This window comes from Typopeltis vanoorti, chromosome 11, assembly GCF_054136105.1.
Source record: "Typopeltis vanoorti isolate ZY-2024b chromosome 11, IOZ_Tvanoo_1.0, whole genome shotgun sequence".
NCBI classification, from domain to species: Eukaryota; Metazoa; Arthropoda; class Arachnida; order Uropygi; family Thelyphonidae; genus Typopeltis; species Typopeltis vanoorti.
The window spans coordinates 77,749,041-77,766,480 of NC_143559.1; the positions used below are offsets into that span (position 1 = coordinate 77,749,041).

Below are 17,440 nucleotides of genomic sequence, written 5' to 3' on the forward strand. Positions count from 1 at the left end.
CAACTGTGCAACAAGATCTCTCGATTGAACTTGCAGTAGACAGAATTCTCAGCCAGTAGTTGGAATTAAAAACTCACTTCGAAGTCGTGAGTGTGACTGTGAAATGTTACAAAGCTCAAATTTTGTGGGAGATGTACAAAGATAAAAGGAATCTGTTGTACCTTTTTATTTTTGCATCCTGTTCAAGTTCAGCAAGTTAACAAAATTTTCGAAAACTAACAGTGCGGATAAGAATAGATTATTTGAAGACCTTTCTCCTTTGATTCGCTCTATTGCTAATATGTTAGTCTACCATCATCCACAGTCGACCCTCTAGAGGCAGAGATTGATGACTAGATCGCAATCCAAATCTTGGTTACAGATTTGAAAGAAATATTTCAGAGTTGATGATACAAAAGAAAATAACGTAAAATGATGAGCAAAATCTTAGAAGTAGAGCAAGAGAACTTCTTCTTGGTCTCTTCAAACAGCTTAAGCAAAGGTTGCCTGAAGACTTGAATATTTTAAGAATGATGTCTTCTTTTTCTGTTGACAATACCCTAAAACATATAAAAGAACCTGTTACTCCCATCTTAGAAATAAATAATGCTGAAAACAGAAAAAGATGTTGCTGCTGCTGAATACCAGTACAATACTATCCACTTAAATAAATGGACATATATAGAAAACATTAAGCTGAACTGAAGGACGAGAATATAAAGATGCATCTGGAATGAATCCATTTAAAGAAATTGCTCAGTGTGCAATAAATTTATTAATACTGCCAAATTCTAATGCGGAAATTGAACGAATTTTTAGTTCCATGAATGTAGTTAAAACTAAATTATGAAACAAGATGGAATTGCCAATGCTGACAGCTATTTTGTCAGTCAAGTATAGCCTCAGGCGTAACAACAAGTGCTGTACAGACTATCATTTACCAGCATCTACACTGAGTAATATTGGAACAATGGCCACATGTAATATAGCTGAAAATCTAAGTGAAAACGTGGGTAAATTAAATGCAGAAGACCATATGGAAGATGTATTTAGCCACTTATATGCAAGTATCACTTCAACTTGAATAAAGTAAGAAACTTAAAAGTATCAGCTACTACTTTTAAAATTTTAGCTTCAAATTTTTATTTTTAACTCCTTTTTAGCTCTTTTTTTTTAAGATTTAGCTGTTTTTTTTTTTTTTGTAATTTTCATTTGGCAACACTGTGTCCTCTCATGATGAGTCCTTGGACCCTTTGAGGTGTTAATAATGATAATAGCATTGTTGTGTATCACAGTTATCAAAACCGAAAAGCGCCTTTTTTTTTATGTACGTTTGGTAAAATGCGTTAATACCTATTTGATTCGTTTTGCCCCTGTCCGTTGGTACGCGGCTATGATTTCCTTGTTAGCGTATACATGTACCGTATACACTTTTTTGTTTTGTTAATCCCACCCATGAAACGCCACCAATTAGAGGCAGCGGTCTTCTCAAACGGGGCTGCTTAAACCGCCTTCAGCTTAAAGACGCTCACAGCATCTGCCACAGTTGGATTCGAATTTGCAGACTATTGGTTGGTTAGTGGAAACTTTATGCACTTGACTAACCAATTCGACCAATATAATTTTGCTTTATCTAGTTTTACTAATAAAACAATCCCAGTGAAATCAAATTTCAGTTTGAGCGGAATTTTAGTTAGGATCTTAAATATGAAATTTCGCTAAATTTCATTATTCGAATCGTACTTCCCCTGCAATAACCAGATGGAAACCAAAGTTGAGATGGCTCAATAAATTTTTGTTCTGTAAATTTCAACAAATACGAGTACATTATTCATTTTGGGAAAGCCATCCGGGAACCAAATACCAGAAACTACACATATTTTGAAACATTTTCACGCTGTGACTTCGGAACGCAATTAAAGCTCTAGATCGGCGCCCACCGTTAACTTTAAAATTATAGAAAGTTTTATTTGTTAAACAAAGCTAACAGTCTTAGTAAGCATAATACTCTGAACATAAAGGAGAATGGTGATTAAGAAAAAGGAAGGTTAATAAGGCAGTGAACTACGTTACGTGACTGAATGAAGCAGCATTCACAGTTATTCGAAGCTGTGGGAAAGTGTCGGTTATTGTAGTAAGTAAACACTTGAAGGAATTCTAGAAAGGTAGTTGCCACGCTTTTTTTTTTTTTTTTTTTTTTTACCATCTCTGTCAATCTTCTATTTATTATTCTTAATAGTTCAACTGTATGCTGACTTTGAGCTAGCACCTGTTTGTTATTATTATGATCGAGAAAGCGATCAACCCAATTTGTCTTGCACTAAATGTTTGACTTAATACAAATCCATACAAAGCAACAACAAAAAAGCTTCACCGTTAATCAGCAGATGACTCGTATTCTCAGCAGAGTTCTTATAATTTTGAGTACGGTGCCTTCAGATCCCTGATTGTACAATATTGTATTATATTTTGTTGTATACAATATGGTATTATACTTAACTTTCCAACAGGTTGGAAACATATAGTACAATTGTATTGTGCATAGGCCAATACAATTAATGTTCCGAAATCCTGCTAAGATCAACCACGGTCTTTCTTTTTCATTTCATCATAGGTATCTATTTGAAAAGTAGTAACACTTGTTTTTACCAAGAAGTTAATATGAAACCCACCGACAAAACCCAAAGATGTAAAATTGAAACTAAATGGACAATTATAAGAACATGTTAAGGAAATTAAATATCTAGGAAGAACAATGTACAGTGAAAAATATATCTCAGAAAAGATGTTAAAAAAAACAATGTATGGTATATCAAGATATTTAAATTCAATAATATGGAAAAATTAAGTTATAACAAACGACACAAAAGTAAGAATCTATTATACAGTAGTTCCAAAAAGATCGTTTCGAAAAGATAGAACGACAGTACATTGAGTCCAATCGAATGGAGAATAGAGAAAGGCCTGAGTTTGATTGTCGTCATGATGCGAGGAATCTTTATATGGTCTTTTTCATACGAAGGTACACATTTTTTTTTTTTCCTCCCGGAAACTTGGGTTTTTCATCCCGCCTACAGACTGTCGGTGGAGAATACGCAATTTACAAAAAAAAAAAAAAAAAAAAAAAAGAGAGAAGAAAGAAAGAAAAAAACTTGGTATTGGAGACGGGGAACTGTAGAGTGCTCATCCTCCATGAGTCATTAGAGGTGTCGTGTAATAATAATATTTAAAAAACATCAAAAATAACGCACCCGTAGCACACTTGGAAGAACGATCAGATGTGCACTCTTTGACTGGAAAATTCCCGAATTCGATTCTTAAGAATCGAACCTTTATATAAAGATGGGAATCTTTATTGACTTCACTGAAGTTGAGTTAGCCAATCTCATATGAAGGTAGCAGAGTTGTTTCTCCTACTAAACAGGCACAAACCATCCAGAGAATGCACGCAATTAACAGACAAAAATACTTAACAGAGGATCATGCAGTAGTGTAGAGTGGCCTTCAGAGAAGAATGTTAGTGTTCCATCGGAGGTGGTATAATATTAATAACAATAAAAAACAAACGACGTATGCAAATTAAAACATTAAGGGGAAAAAGTTAAGAAAATTAAATTGGCAGGATAAAAAAAAGTCTCATGAAAAAAATCAGTTACAACTGATAAACGAATGAATAAAAAAAAATTTAAAAAAAATCAGCCTACAATAGAAATATTCTTCTTATTATTATTAAGAGAGACCTCCGGGGAGTAAGGAAGTCATCGAGGGAGGCCACATACTACACACACCAGCTATCATATTTATTCTTGAATTCATTCACACTGCTTGCACTCACAATATCCAATGACAATCCATTCCAATCACACACCACTCCTTTAAGAGAAAAATTTATCCCCCTCCTTCTTGGCGGAATTCATTCTCAGCTTCCAAGGATGTCCTTACCCTTCATAAAATGAAAAATTCCGTCAGCTGAAATTCTGTATGACCTTTTCAGAAGTTTCTAAGTCTCAATCGTATCACCCCCCCTTTTTTTCCCTCCTGTTTGCTAGTGTGTGCAGTCTACAAATTCTCAATCTGTCTTCATAATCAGTATTCCGCAATCCTGATATCATTTTTAACACTCTCCTTTGTACTTTCTCTCTCTCTCTCTCTCTCTCCCCCCAATATATCAGAATCAGTACGTAGACCAGACCTGCGTGCAAGGTATGTAAATAAAATGTGTTCAAAGAAAAAGAAAAAAAAAAAGAAAATTAGTAAGAATTGGAAATCGAATACAAAAATCATCACCTCGCAAAAGAGAGAGAGAGAGAAAGAAACTGTACATACTGTATATTATTAAATTATGTTCAACATAAGCTTGCGCACAAAGCAAAGTTAATTAGTGCATTTTTGAATTTGCATTATAATCTTGTTTATAACATTTTATTTACGTTATTAGTGAATAATAAATAATTATTTAATTATTATTTTAATGATCGACTTACCGCACTACTTTTCCGTTATTAAATATGATACCCATCTGTGTAACTTTATAGTAATTTATAACTTAACTAGGGGGATCCCCCCCCCTCCCGGCGCCCAACCCCCCGAGTTCCAGGCTGGTAAGACAAAAAACATAACATAAAAACGTTTCAAATTTCGGCTTATATTTTTCTATATAAAAACAAAAATAAGTAGATAAAAACAAAAATGTGATGTCGCTCCAATCAGTGATCAGACGATATTGCAAGAAATGTGGCGCTGTGATAACACATGGTTTTTATATCACGTATAAGTTATCAATCATATTTTTTAAATCCTAAAACCTAACTTAGGTAATCATGAATAAATGCATTCGTTGTTATTAGTTTTTATTATTGTAATAAATAGTATTCAATGAAAGAACTAATTTTAATATGCAAACAGGATAGTTTTTATCTGCTGCCGTTTTAATTAAGTTTGTGTATAAAGTATTCTAGCTCCTAATATTTATTTTGCTCAGTTATTATATTCCATTCCATCAGCTGCAGTCTCTTTCCTCTTCTCCTCTTCCTGCTCATGAAAGTTATTTTGGTTAGAGACAGATGTGGGTCGTTATGCTGCAGTTGCCCTATTACCCCAGCGAGCTGTTATGTCACGTGGGCAAAGAGTAGCCTTACGAATGTAGATATAGTGACGTATGGCGTGGGTGAAACGCGTCCTATCCTTTTGCTGCGTTCACTTAACGGTATTCTTTCTGGTGTCGTGCCGTAAGGCTATGAAGTTTTGGCCGTCCCTGAGAACATTAGTTTGCACTGATAATGTGTACGTCACGAGGAGAATATAAAGTTACTGTCAGGTGAGCCATCTCGCGTTCTCCGTAGTTTAACAGGTGCAGTTATCAGCTATTCTGTTTCAAGGCAGGTCTATTTTGCTATCAGCGACGAAGGCCTGATTTTCTCGATCTCGTCATACGAGCGCGCCATGTTTGAATTTTCAAATAACTAACGGGGAAAAAAATAAACAACAATAATTATCCCATTTAACTGTAAAGATAAAGAGCGTTACTTTTAAACATAGCAGTATTTCGTAAAGTAGATGTAGTAAAATAGAATCCCGTAGTGAATTTACAGCTTAAGTTTCATATATATATATACACACGTGTGTGTATATATATATATATATATGCGTGTGTAACCATTTAATTTAGACAAGAACGAAGTTAGCATTAAAATAAAGTTTTGATTGCCTTACCACGCTTTCCTGAAATCATATTTAAGTAAGTGTAATTTTTTAAGTATAATTTAACTAAAGGTCATGAGATGAGCAGAAATATGATCTGGTCGTCTCATTACCATTATTTATTTCTCCACTCCTTTTTTTTTTTTTTTGTATAACTAAATTTATTTTATGTAAATGAAGAAATCTAAAATGCGCTTTCATCCTATATATATATATTTTGTTGTTGTTTAAAATGCTACTCTAATAGGATGGAATTTGAATTTAAAAATTTTCCTTGTATTAATAAATGTGTTTACGCTCATCAGGCATTTTAGTGGAGATGTATTTGTAAAATTGAAATGAATATCTCTTATTCATTTTGTGAGAAATGATTTTATGACGCTTCATATTTTCAATCCCCACTTTTAGCATTAGTTTTCTTGGTTTTCAAACTAATATTAAGAGTGGATGTGTTTTGCTTTTGAGTTTGTTTGTAGGTTACGTAGAATCAAATAAATTTAAAAATTAAATTATCAGTGCAGTTTTGAAACCTTTTATCAGGGATGTTAAATTTATGGAAAGTATGAAGCTAAAAATTTATAAAAAAAACTGCTAAGATGGGATTCCATTTCGTTTTACGTTTTTCAGATCAAGTTACAATTGAAGCTACAAAGCTGAAATCATACGTAGGGATAGGATAGATATGAAGGAATTACGAGAAGGGGATAGATACAAAAGGAGAAAAACTGAAATCTAAAATGCTTATTATATCAGAATACTTTATTAGAATACTTTATTAGAATAACTTAGTAATGCGATTACTGTGTTATTTATATTCGGGTTACGCCTCCGAAACGTCTTATGGTTTGAATAAGATAAACTTTAATCAAATCATGATTAGAGTTTATCTAATAATGGTTACAGATTTTGGTTTGTATAATTAATATCATGAGTTTATATTTGCATTTAGGTTTACTTTTACATTTATATTATTTCACAATCCCATTTATACCTCATATGCCAGTTAAGCCTAATCCAGTAAAATAATCTGCTTACGGCTTTTATTCCCCCAAAGGGAGTAGGCGAAGCTATTTTAACCATATCTAACTTTCCTTATCTCAGCCTAATCCATAACGACACATGTTTCCAGTTTGCATAAAGTAGTAAGTCTTTCCTGTAATATCTTGGAAATTTTTTGAGTTACTGTGAAATAATTATGAATCTTTTCATATATATACTGTATTTGAGAATTACTAAGATGAGAATTTAGTAAATTTGTTTAAAATGAAATAATTACCAGACATGTTCATTTTTTTTTTTTTTTGACTGTTTACATCTAGATATCATTATTCTGAACGTTAAAATAAGCTATTGAATAAGCTATAAAACAACGGTTTTATAGCTTATTTTCGTTAAATTCTTGTAAACATGACATGCAGATCTAAAAGCGATTATCGACTTGGGGAAGTAAACGTTTCACATTGCCGACTTTCTATACCTAGAAGCAACTGAGGTTCTAAACGTGAAAGGTTTGGGAGAAGTTATAGGAAAACACTGGGGATGCTTTGGGTATTGCACAAGAGATGCTACAACAGAGCTTCGGTACTTTGGTCTTGCCTCCTAGTGGAGCTCAACAGTAGCAACGGACAGCATCGCTATCGTTAAGCAAGAGGAAAAATAGAAGGCAACGTATAACTCTTAGCGATTCTGACCATTGTGACACGGAGCATCAGGTGAATTAGGACTTCTGGCGAGGACTTAACTCAGAACTGCTTCAGGACATTAATAGGGATGCCTTATCAGGTGGAAGTGAAGTGAGGCATAAGTTTTCATCACCAGTTCCTCATTCCAGTATTCGACTAAGCATTTATGGATGTCACTCAGAAATTACTTCCATCCATACTGGACTGTCTGATGATCAACCACAGTCAGGAAAAGATATAGAATTAGAAAAGGAACTATCTATGACAATAAATAATTTGCTAATTTTTGTAAGTCGCCTTTAAGGTTCAGTGTTAACTCCGCTCATCAGTCGGATATCTATTCCTACCACTGTTGGATTAGACAACATTCAGTCTTATCTCTCAGCTTCAGGGCTCTATGGAGAGCAGTAATTTCTTATTCTATACCATCCGAGTTTGTAATCACGTTGTTTAGGATATTACACAAGATATTGAATCAGGTGCTGTGGTTTCATTTGAAGCCCTCCCGTAACATAACGCCTGTAGCTAGTTCTAGTCCTCTGATGATATAATCATCCCTCGAGAGTACCTGCTGTTCCACATACAATTTATTAGCAATTATATAACAGCAACTTCTGTTGTGAATGTGCCTTCTCGGAGCGTTTGGAAAGAATCGTAATCATAAAAGCGAACGAAACATCCACAACTTTTGACCTCCATTTCGTTGGCCAGACTAAACGGAAGATTGCATCTGTCCATCCAATTCTGATGGTGCTAATTCGGGGATTCTCAAACTTTTATTGTAGATTTAATGTTCAACAAAGATTATAAATATCAGTTTATAAAGCCAATCGTAACCTAGCTCACTGTTAAATTACGAACGGTAAGGAATATACAGTATTACAAAGAATTCTGTATTTTTCCCCTGTTACTATGAAATACCGTACTTCCCTTGACAGAATGTGTGTAGTTCTATGGAAATGGCGTTTGCGTACATAGCGCTAGGCTGCCCGAAGAAAGATCATTATATGTTCGACAATAAACTTTAGTTTTCAATTGTAGAATGCACACTCTTATTATTCTCTATAATAGTGTGCATTCTACAATTGAAAACCAAAGTTTATTGTCGAACATATAAGGTTTAGAGCTCTCTCTCTCCCCGAAAGCGTTTGTTCATTGATTGGTAGTTTCAGCTCACTATCAGTGAAATCTTGAAGAATGGAGACTGGCTGTCAGTCTGTCTTCATAAAGTTCATAAAGTTACTCTGTCACTCTCTTTGGGAAATAAAAGGCGTTAGATGATTTATTTCATTTACATAGGCAGTCTGTGTTTGTTAATCCTTTATATTATGTGATCATTCGTCTCAATAAGACACAAATAATCTTATTAGTATTATTAATAATAAATCATAGTGACATAATGGAAAGGCTACTTGCCACGTGGGGGGGGGTGGATCAAATACGAATATCAGTAAATAACTTATTTGTACACGCGCGCTGAAAGAAAAATACTGAGTGCAAGCTCAGTATTATTTGCCAACTCATTGATTCGAAGGATACGAAACCAAATGCATATTTTATTCAGATGTTACAATTTGATAGATTCCCCCCCCCCATCTCTTTGGAGAATAAAGGTGGTAGCGGATTTTTTGTTTTAATTTAAACGTAATATATTTATTTATTTATTTTTTTTAGCAACTACTATAGAAACAGCTAGAACGGGTTAAACTAGTAGATCTTTAAACAGAATATTTCTTCTGCACGCTTCGCTGTCTTTCATTTCATTGCTCCTTGTAAATCTTCCTGAAGATTCTCTCAACCAATGAAAGACAGCGAAACATGTAGAAGAAATATTTAATTTAAAAATCTAGTAGTTTAACACATTCTAATTGTTTATATAATAATATTTATTTTGATTTAAATCAATTATATTTATGTATTTTAAATAAAATAGTGTAATTGATTGAAACATTTATTATGCTCTCTCTATCATTTTAACGGTAGCATGACTACTATTTTCTTTAATAATTTTTGTTAAATGGAGCTTATTTAATCAGGACTATCAGGAATGTATCTTCCCATTATAACATGGCCTCTGGGGGAAAACAATATTTACAAGGCTTTGAGTGACATAATTTGTATATTGGCATTTGTCTTGAATTTCACGCTTTTAGTGTATAATATGTATATTTATTTTTTTTAGCAGTTGGAGATTTTATTTATAGAGGCTCTGGATTATCACAAACATCCTCTACCGAATACTCTTTCGCATTGTATTGTAACGTAATTCAAATATGCACATAAAAATAAAATATGCGATGAATGTTAAAAATCATATGCATGTTGAATGTTGACACTTTTTACATTTTTGGCAGTATCGTCTCAATTTTGCGATGATGAATTTCGTCGCCAAATCTAGAAGTTCCCTTTCCGTGAAAATAAGGAAACCGTGGAAAAGATGCGGAAGGTAACCAAGCCATCTGGCCAGTGGAAATTTGCATGTGATTCTATAATTTAAAATTTGTTACCAACCTTTATATTTCTATATCTCTTTATATTGAGAAATAGAAACAGGGAAGGTGATATGATAGAAATATATAAAAGTTAATAAGGGGACCTTACATTATAGATTCAAGGTGAATTTTGTGAGTCACGGTCATTCCTGGAGCTGAGAAGATGCATGGTAACGGTTTTGCATTGTATATGACATGGCGTCCTGACTATCTGGAAGTGTCAATAATAATAATGATAATAATAATAATTATTATTATTATTGTTAAAGGAGACTTCCAGTGAGTCAGAGACTCATCGACGGAGGCCACATACTACACAAACCAGCTGTCATACTTACTCTTGAATTCATTCACACTGCTTGCACTCACAACATCCAATTGCAATCCATTCAAATCACGCACCATCCTCTGAGAGAAAAATCTAGCCCTCACACCCCCTTCTTGGCGACCTTCATTCTCAGCTTCCAAGAATGGCCTCTTGTCCTTTCCCCACCTTCCATAAATTGAAAAATCCCATCAATTGAAATCCTGTATGACCCTTTCAGAAGTTTGTAAGTCTCAATCATAATCTTTCTCCTGTTTGCTAGTGTCTGCAGTCTACAAATTCTCAATCTGTCTTCATAATCAGTATTCCACAATCCTGATATCATTTTTAACATTCTCCTTTGTACTCTCTCCAATATATCAGAATCACAACGGAAACCAGGAGACCAGACCTGCGCACAATAGTCCAAGTAATTATAATAATAAAAAGAAAGTGCAGCCCACTTATAAGTTGTCAGTTTAAGATTTATTTAATTTTTGATACAAATTCTGTTAATTGAATTTGTACTTATATATTTGTTTGTCAGAAAAATTTAGAATTTATTTAAAGACAACCAATACTTCTGGCTATTTCATCAAACAAATGGCACTACTTAAATGTTTTAGCTGCATTAATAATTATAATAATATTTGCAACCAACAGAGACTTGATTGTATAATGAAACCTGTGGAGTATCCATAACTATAGTTTAAACATAATGTATCCATAGCTATAGAATAACACGTATGCTACAGTAAAAATGCATTTATTATATAAATATTTCGTCTTACGCATCGTAAGATATCATCATTACAAACAGAGTACAAACAATAAGGAATTGAATAAGAAGACAACAGAGTGCATCCGTTGATCGGAATCCTAGGTATATAGTCGCGTATTCCTCGATTAAAACTAATTTTAATCCTCAACTAAAACTCATGGTTTTTACAGTCATGTATTCATGGATATTCCACTAGCTTTCGCTGTTTGTACTGATGATATCTTACGATACGTAAGACGAAATATTTACATAATAAACTTGTTTTTAATGTAGCACACGTGTTATTCTATAGTAGCAGAGGCTTTTAGTAACGTAACTCTGTTACTTGAGATCCCGAGAACTATCGTTGTCTTATGATGAAAGCAACGGATATATCGGAATATCGAATATTCGTATTTAAACAAATTCTTCGTTCAGGACTGCTTGAAGAAAGTTTTTCTCTTTTTCCGTTTGTTATAATTTCGTTTCCATTGCCAGGTGATAATAATTCTTTAGAGGTAATTGGACCATTAAAATGGCAGAATTAGGACAAACAAAATTCCTTCTACGGTACACGTGTCACTAACAAGAATGTGATTACGAAAATGCATTTTTTTTACAATTGTATACGGCAATTTCTCCAGTAGTAGTTAGCAAAATAATTTGAAATATTAGGCCGTTTTTATTTATTTTGTGTGTATGTGTTAATTTCACTTGCAAAAAAAAAAAAAAAAAAAAAAAGCTGTAAACCATCGTATATTAGCACAACGTGAGTGAGCTAGGTTTGAGATATCATCGCATCGGAAAATTCGTCTACCATTTGGCAAAACGATTCGAAATTATCAATAAGAATTCCTTCCTTCTGGCCTAATGGAATTTAATAAAATTTGGTATTTAGATCACTATTAAAATGTAATAAATCGCTTCATTTGCAACATTTTAAATGACTGATTTGCTTGCTTACTTAGCCTCTTTGTGCTCCATGGCACATAAGCCCGAAATCCATTTTCATTGTTACCTTTATCTTGTGCCACCAATTCTCCTTCTCTCCAGCTCTTCCGACCAGTAATTTTTCTTTCATTCTCTATCGAATTAGTTTAGGCCTTTTCTTTTTTTCTTTCCTAGATCCGTGTCAAAGCAACCATTGGCATCTCTCTCTCTCTCTCTCTCTCTCTGCTGTCCATTCTCATTCCATGTCCAAGTTATTTCCACCTACGTTTTTTTAATTATTGTTTTTATTATTTATTGCATTGATGATAATTTTTCTTCATTTCTTTATATAATCCATCGTTTGTTATACGCTGGGGACAAAATATTGTTCATATTTTGCGCAGACATTTTGTTTGAAAGCTGTTTAATTCAGTTTTCTGTTTTTTGGTCAATTTCCATATTCCTGATCCATATAATTAAACGGCCTTAATATTGCTATTGAAGATTTTTATTTTGGTTTCATTATGATATTTGAATGATTTCCATATATTGTTCAATTTAAGCAGCATTTGCTTTTGTCAATCTCTGCATTATATCCCCCGTTAGTTCCGCCGTCAGTAAAACATTAGCACCCAAGTATGTAAAATTCTTGCAAAACTCTACTAGTATGATATATACCGTACTATGCCAAAATTTGTTCTAGATTCAATGGTTGTGGTTATGAATTGTGCCAATACACAAGAATGCGCTTACAAAATACACTTTCTATTCTTGTGTGCCTTCATTTCGTACTTTTTTTTTACTTAAGCTTATGTTAAATAACATACTCGTATAATGTCAGAGTACAGTATTTAAAACGTGACTTGTTAATGTTTTTGTTTGCAGCTGTCTTATATTTTGAAACATAAATTATCCTTGAAGCAGTCATTATGACATCATGGATTTATCCATGAGTAAGACATGTGTCATTACTAAGTAAGCAATTGTGAATAAGCTGACGCAGAAACACTGCATTTTTAACTTGTATCAATCGAACGAAACAAGTTTATTTGTTGCAGTTCAATTAATTATTACACGGACGGACTTTCCCAACACGAGAATTACTAAAATATAGAATAATAAATTATTCTATATTTTAGTTTTTATATTTAGATATGCGTCTTAAAATGCTAATTGCCTTTATATTGCAGTATTCACACTTGTGGTAACTTTAAAATAATACATAATGGCATGTTTTTATTTTATTTTATTTTTTATTGGTCTCTTTTTTGTTTCTACTGGTACGAGCATCACCTTGAAATATGCATATGGCAAAATGTATATCGCAACTGAAAACAAATAACTCAGCGTTGGGGAATTACCAATGTTCCTTGCTACTAGCTTTCATTCAGGTTTGAACATGGGCTAATACAGTACTTCAACGTGTCAAATGATTCCATTCTCGTAATCCCAGACTTAGCAGAAACTCTGTTTTTTTTTCATCAGGACATGGAGTCATCATTATGTTTGTTGACATGGAGTCAACAGACATAATGGACTCTGTTAATTCCTAAATGGTCTCAGTTGCTTCTTTTGTAATCCCAAATAAACGTCGAGTTTTCAGTTCGAAGTGATTCTTCAGTTTCTGTGTGAATGTGTTCAATAATAATGTGTTTAATAATCCCTTTAACATTCCTTAAATTCCATTTCTAATGAGGGGCTTCATCTTCTTTTAACATACAGTAACCACGTGGCTCTGTTGTACTTTGAATCACATTTTTTTGAATGAAAAAGAAATCTCCCTTGAAAAACGAAAAGTCCAATTTCGTCCTTCTGAGCATTGTCATCAAGCAATATTTCATATTCGAACTTGCTGCATATAGTAATGGTCTGTAATTTGCAGCTTATTCACAAAAATGTACATAGTTGCTCCGAGTGCAGGCTTTATTGCATTTAGATTTTGCCCTTCCCCGATCTCCTTCTTCACTCATATGCAGATAACAGTATACTGTTATCAAGTCTATCATCTGATATAATAAGGAACTTATGTATTGGTAATGCTGTAATTATCTGTATGCGGGTAATTCTACAGGTTCTTAGAAATCTGAAACGAGGATATTCCACTCGTGCAATGGAATTATCTGTAAAATACGCAGAAAAATGATTCGAATCCTCGTCTTAACAAGCAACGAACGAAGTTATGATTGTGCTGTAAAGGTACTACGAGAAAAGCAGGTTTTTTTCAATTAATTAAAAAAAATTAAAAAAATAAATAACAGTGCTATGGGAGAGAGTATAATGAACTGTATAGAGATAGAGCTCATTATTTCCAAGCTAAAATAAATCTCCATTCTCGCAAATTCAGATGTTATTATTATTATATACTCCATGGAGTCAAAACACTCATCGTTAGAGACCCACACTATCCATTAACACAATACATATCGTATATTTCCTTATAGACTGTTTTTTTTTTTTTAAATACATAACCTATTATACTTGTATATACTGTAGGTGTATATTGATTATCAGTCACTGTAATGAGTGTTTCGAATTTTATCTTAGGCAAACAAGGCATACGACTAGCAATTTCCAAGAGCCCACTTTCGGCTTTTATTTTATTTTGATTTTTTTTTTAAATCTCATTAAAATTATTTTTAAATTTTTGGGGGACGGGGTTTCAATATCTAACGTAAAATATATTGGAAAAAAATTGTCGAGATACATCCCTACTTAAATTTTTGGTAGCTGCTAGGACAGTGAATGTGTTAAGTTCTATATTTTTTTAAAAGAAATGACTTAAGTATTACATTTTTAATAAAGGAGGATTGATCTTGAGCGTTGAAGAAAGGGGGAAAAAAGGGGGGGATACAATTTGCATAGGTAACAGCGAATTTCCGTTAGCGTCTTCTGCATTCTTTTGACCCGGAATAAAAATGAAATGTAACGTCTAAAAACGCGTTTTTCAGATATACAGACGATGTAATCTAAAATAGAAATATCCCAATAATGTATATTTTTTACACATAAAAGCTTGGCAATTAGTGAGCTTTGCCATTTACAAAAATCTGTCAATAGAGCATAATAGTATTTTATTTTTATGAAGATGAAGGAAAGTTCACCAATTCTATTAGTGATTGAGTGAATGAAAATAACGAACTCTGGTCTCTTCTTTGAATAAGTGTACAGCTATCTCGTTACGGAGTCTACTTTTACAGACTTGAGTGTTCAAGGTCTAAACACTGGTGCGGCTTGTTTACAGAATCAGGAAGGGAAAGGGAGTAGCAGTGGCTTGACAAACACTTCTTTCTTGTTATAGAGCAGACGCCTGTAAAAAAAAAAAATAACAATAAAAAAATAAAGTTACGAATTTCTTAATTACCTCTGGAAGTAGTCAACTCATGATTAAGCTCTCAAGATTAAGTTGCCATCATCAAACTGGTAGGAATTTTATATATATTAAAAGAATTATAGTTGATTTGTCAACTATTCCCTTTTAGACTTCCTGTATTAGTACGCTGAGAAACGTTTCTGATCATTAACGTTTAAAAGGGTATTTAGAGGCATTTTTTAAATTGACATACATGTTACTAACTCTATACGGTATTACCGTTCGGATTAAAATAACTTCTTAGCGCATTTGTTTTTTAGCTTGTTTGCCTGAACTTTTATTGTTCTAATGTAATTATTTCTTGTACTGCAGTATCATGAAATTCCATTATAGAGATGTTAATTTTAAACTCACTCAAACATAATATTATAAGTGAAGAGAATGTTTATAATGTGCTTGTGTTTATGATGAGTTGTTTTTTTTCCCTCGAAGTATTTTTTTTTTTTAGCTTCCGCTCACAAAAGATTAATTTATAAACCTATAGTGCATTCGTACTATGGGCGAGCTAAGCATTTTTTTTTCTATTTTATGTTTTTTACATAATCCGGAAACCCTTCTCTAGCGATCAAACATGGAACTTTTTTTCAAGCGACGTCAGGCCTTCAGTGAGCTGAGCAGTGGTCTTACACTCAGTGATGAAATTCAACTCCTACCTAAAGACAGTCACAAACATTCATGCACAGCGGGATTCGAACCCGCAACCTGTTGGTCGAAGAACTGGTTGATTCTCATTTGCATTTTAAAAGCATATTAAAATACATAGATAGTTTAATATTCAATTGTTATCTCTATATGCAGTTTTTATCCATTAGTGATTTTCCTTGTTTATACTTTATCCATTTGATTGCGTCACGAGACAGGCGTTCGTGATTCGGTCGAAAATATTAAAAAAAAAAAAATGACGCATTGATTGGAAAGACTTGGATTCGAATCCTGTTAAGAATGCCAGAAACATTTCCTAGGCTTTTTCAACTGAGGCTGTATGAGACACGCCCATTTTTTTTTTTTTTTTAAATTATTCATATGATACCGTTTTAAATTTCTAAATTAGAAGAGAATCTCCATTACTATTTGAATATTTGGGACGAAGAGATCACAAAAAAAAAAAAAGCGCTTTCGTCTGGAGTAACTGCCAAGTATCAATAAATACTTGGGGACTATGATAACTTAAAATTGAAGTCTAAAAGAACTTAAATGACTGACAGCAGCTGGGCAATTCTACCATGTGTATTAAATAAAGGATATATGAAGGTGAGCTGTCTATAGCAACACCTATCTCCTATTTTAAGAAACATAGGCGATGACTAGTTTACATAATAATGTCTAATTCAGGCCATAAAAATGCATTACTTAGGAAGGTACCCCTCAAGGGAAAAAATAAAGACAAGAAGTAAATTTAAACTATCAGACAGGATGTTGGGTAAAGCCTTTGTAAGAAAGACTCGAGGGAACTTAGGTAAGGTCTGCGCTCAATAGGATGGACATGGATAAAATCATGCAAAGTTTGGGAAGCAAGATGCGAGGCAACCAGATCAATGAGTTAACTATGAATAAATGGCAAGACTGGATTCAAATCTACAAGTTAGATGGAAATTAGGAGAGCTTTCAGCAAATTCTGTATACCGTTTGAACAGAAGATGAGCTAAGTAAAGTACTCCAAAAGAAACCACTCCAGCTTTCAAAGAAGATGGCTATTGTCGAAATGCCTCCGAACGAATTGATACCAAAAATTTTCTCGAGCCACTCGCCTTTTTTGCCGAAATGAAAGTTTGTGCCCACTTGAACAATTCAAATACACGAAGTCAATAAGTTAGGATGGTGAAGCAGCGCTTCCGGTTCCGATAAGAGGTCAATTCGAGAATAAGGTCATGTTTCGTATGTGGTGGAGCTTTGAGAGAGCGCAGTTCGCTTTGAATTGTTCCAGCAGGGAGCGCCCACTGTAACACGCCACTCTGTTCCCAACAGCTAGAACAAGTGCATGACTGTTCTCGCAACCTACACTCAGTAAATGGAAAACGAAATAAGTGAACAATATTAAGGAGCAGGAGATGGGACTTCTTTCTTACTCAGCATAAAGTCAAAAACCTAGCTTCATCTAATTATCAATTGTTCCAACCATGGTCCATTTTATGTGGATCGCTCTTTGCTAGTGTTGGGAAAGTCGAGACTAACTGACTCTGAGGACTAGCATGGCAGAGAGAGATAGATGGTTTAATGATGTTG

At 33.6% G+C, this 17,440-nt stretch overlaps 1 protein-coding gene across 4 annotated transcripts in view; it reads left to right on the top strand.

The window, feature by feature from the left end:
- The window catches only part of spdi (sperm antigen with calponin homology and coiled-coil domains split discs), a 371,208-nt gene that overhangs the window by 63,201 nt on the left and 290,567 nt on the right, over positions 1 to 17,440 (top strand). The window contains exon 1 of one of the 4 annotated variants that reach the window (XM_090399844.1): positions 5,184 to 5,296. The exons of 2 other annotated variants lie outside the window; for them this stretch is intronic. The gene's annotated coding sequence lies outside the window, so the exon portion shown is untranslated. Of the gene's footprint in view, positions 1 to 5,183; positions 5,297 to 6,799; positions 6,822 to 17,440 lie in introns of those variants that run through there. One more of the 4 variants, XM_090399848.1, reaches the window with a different exon arrangement.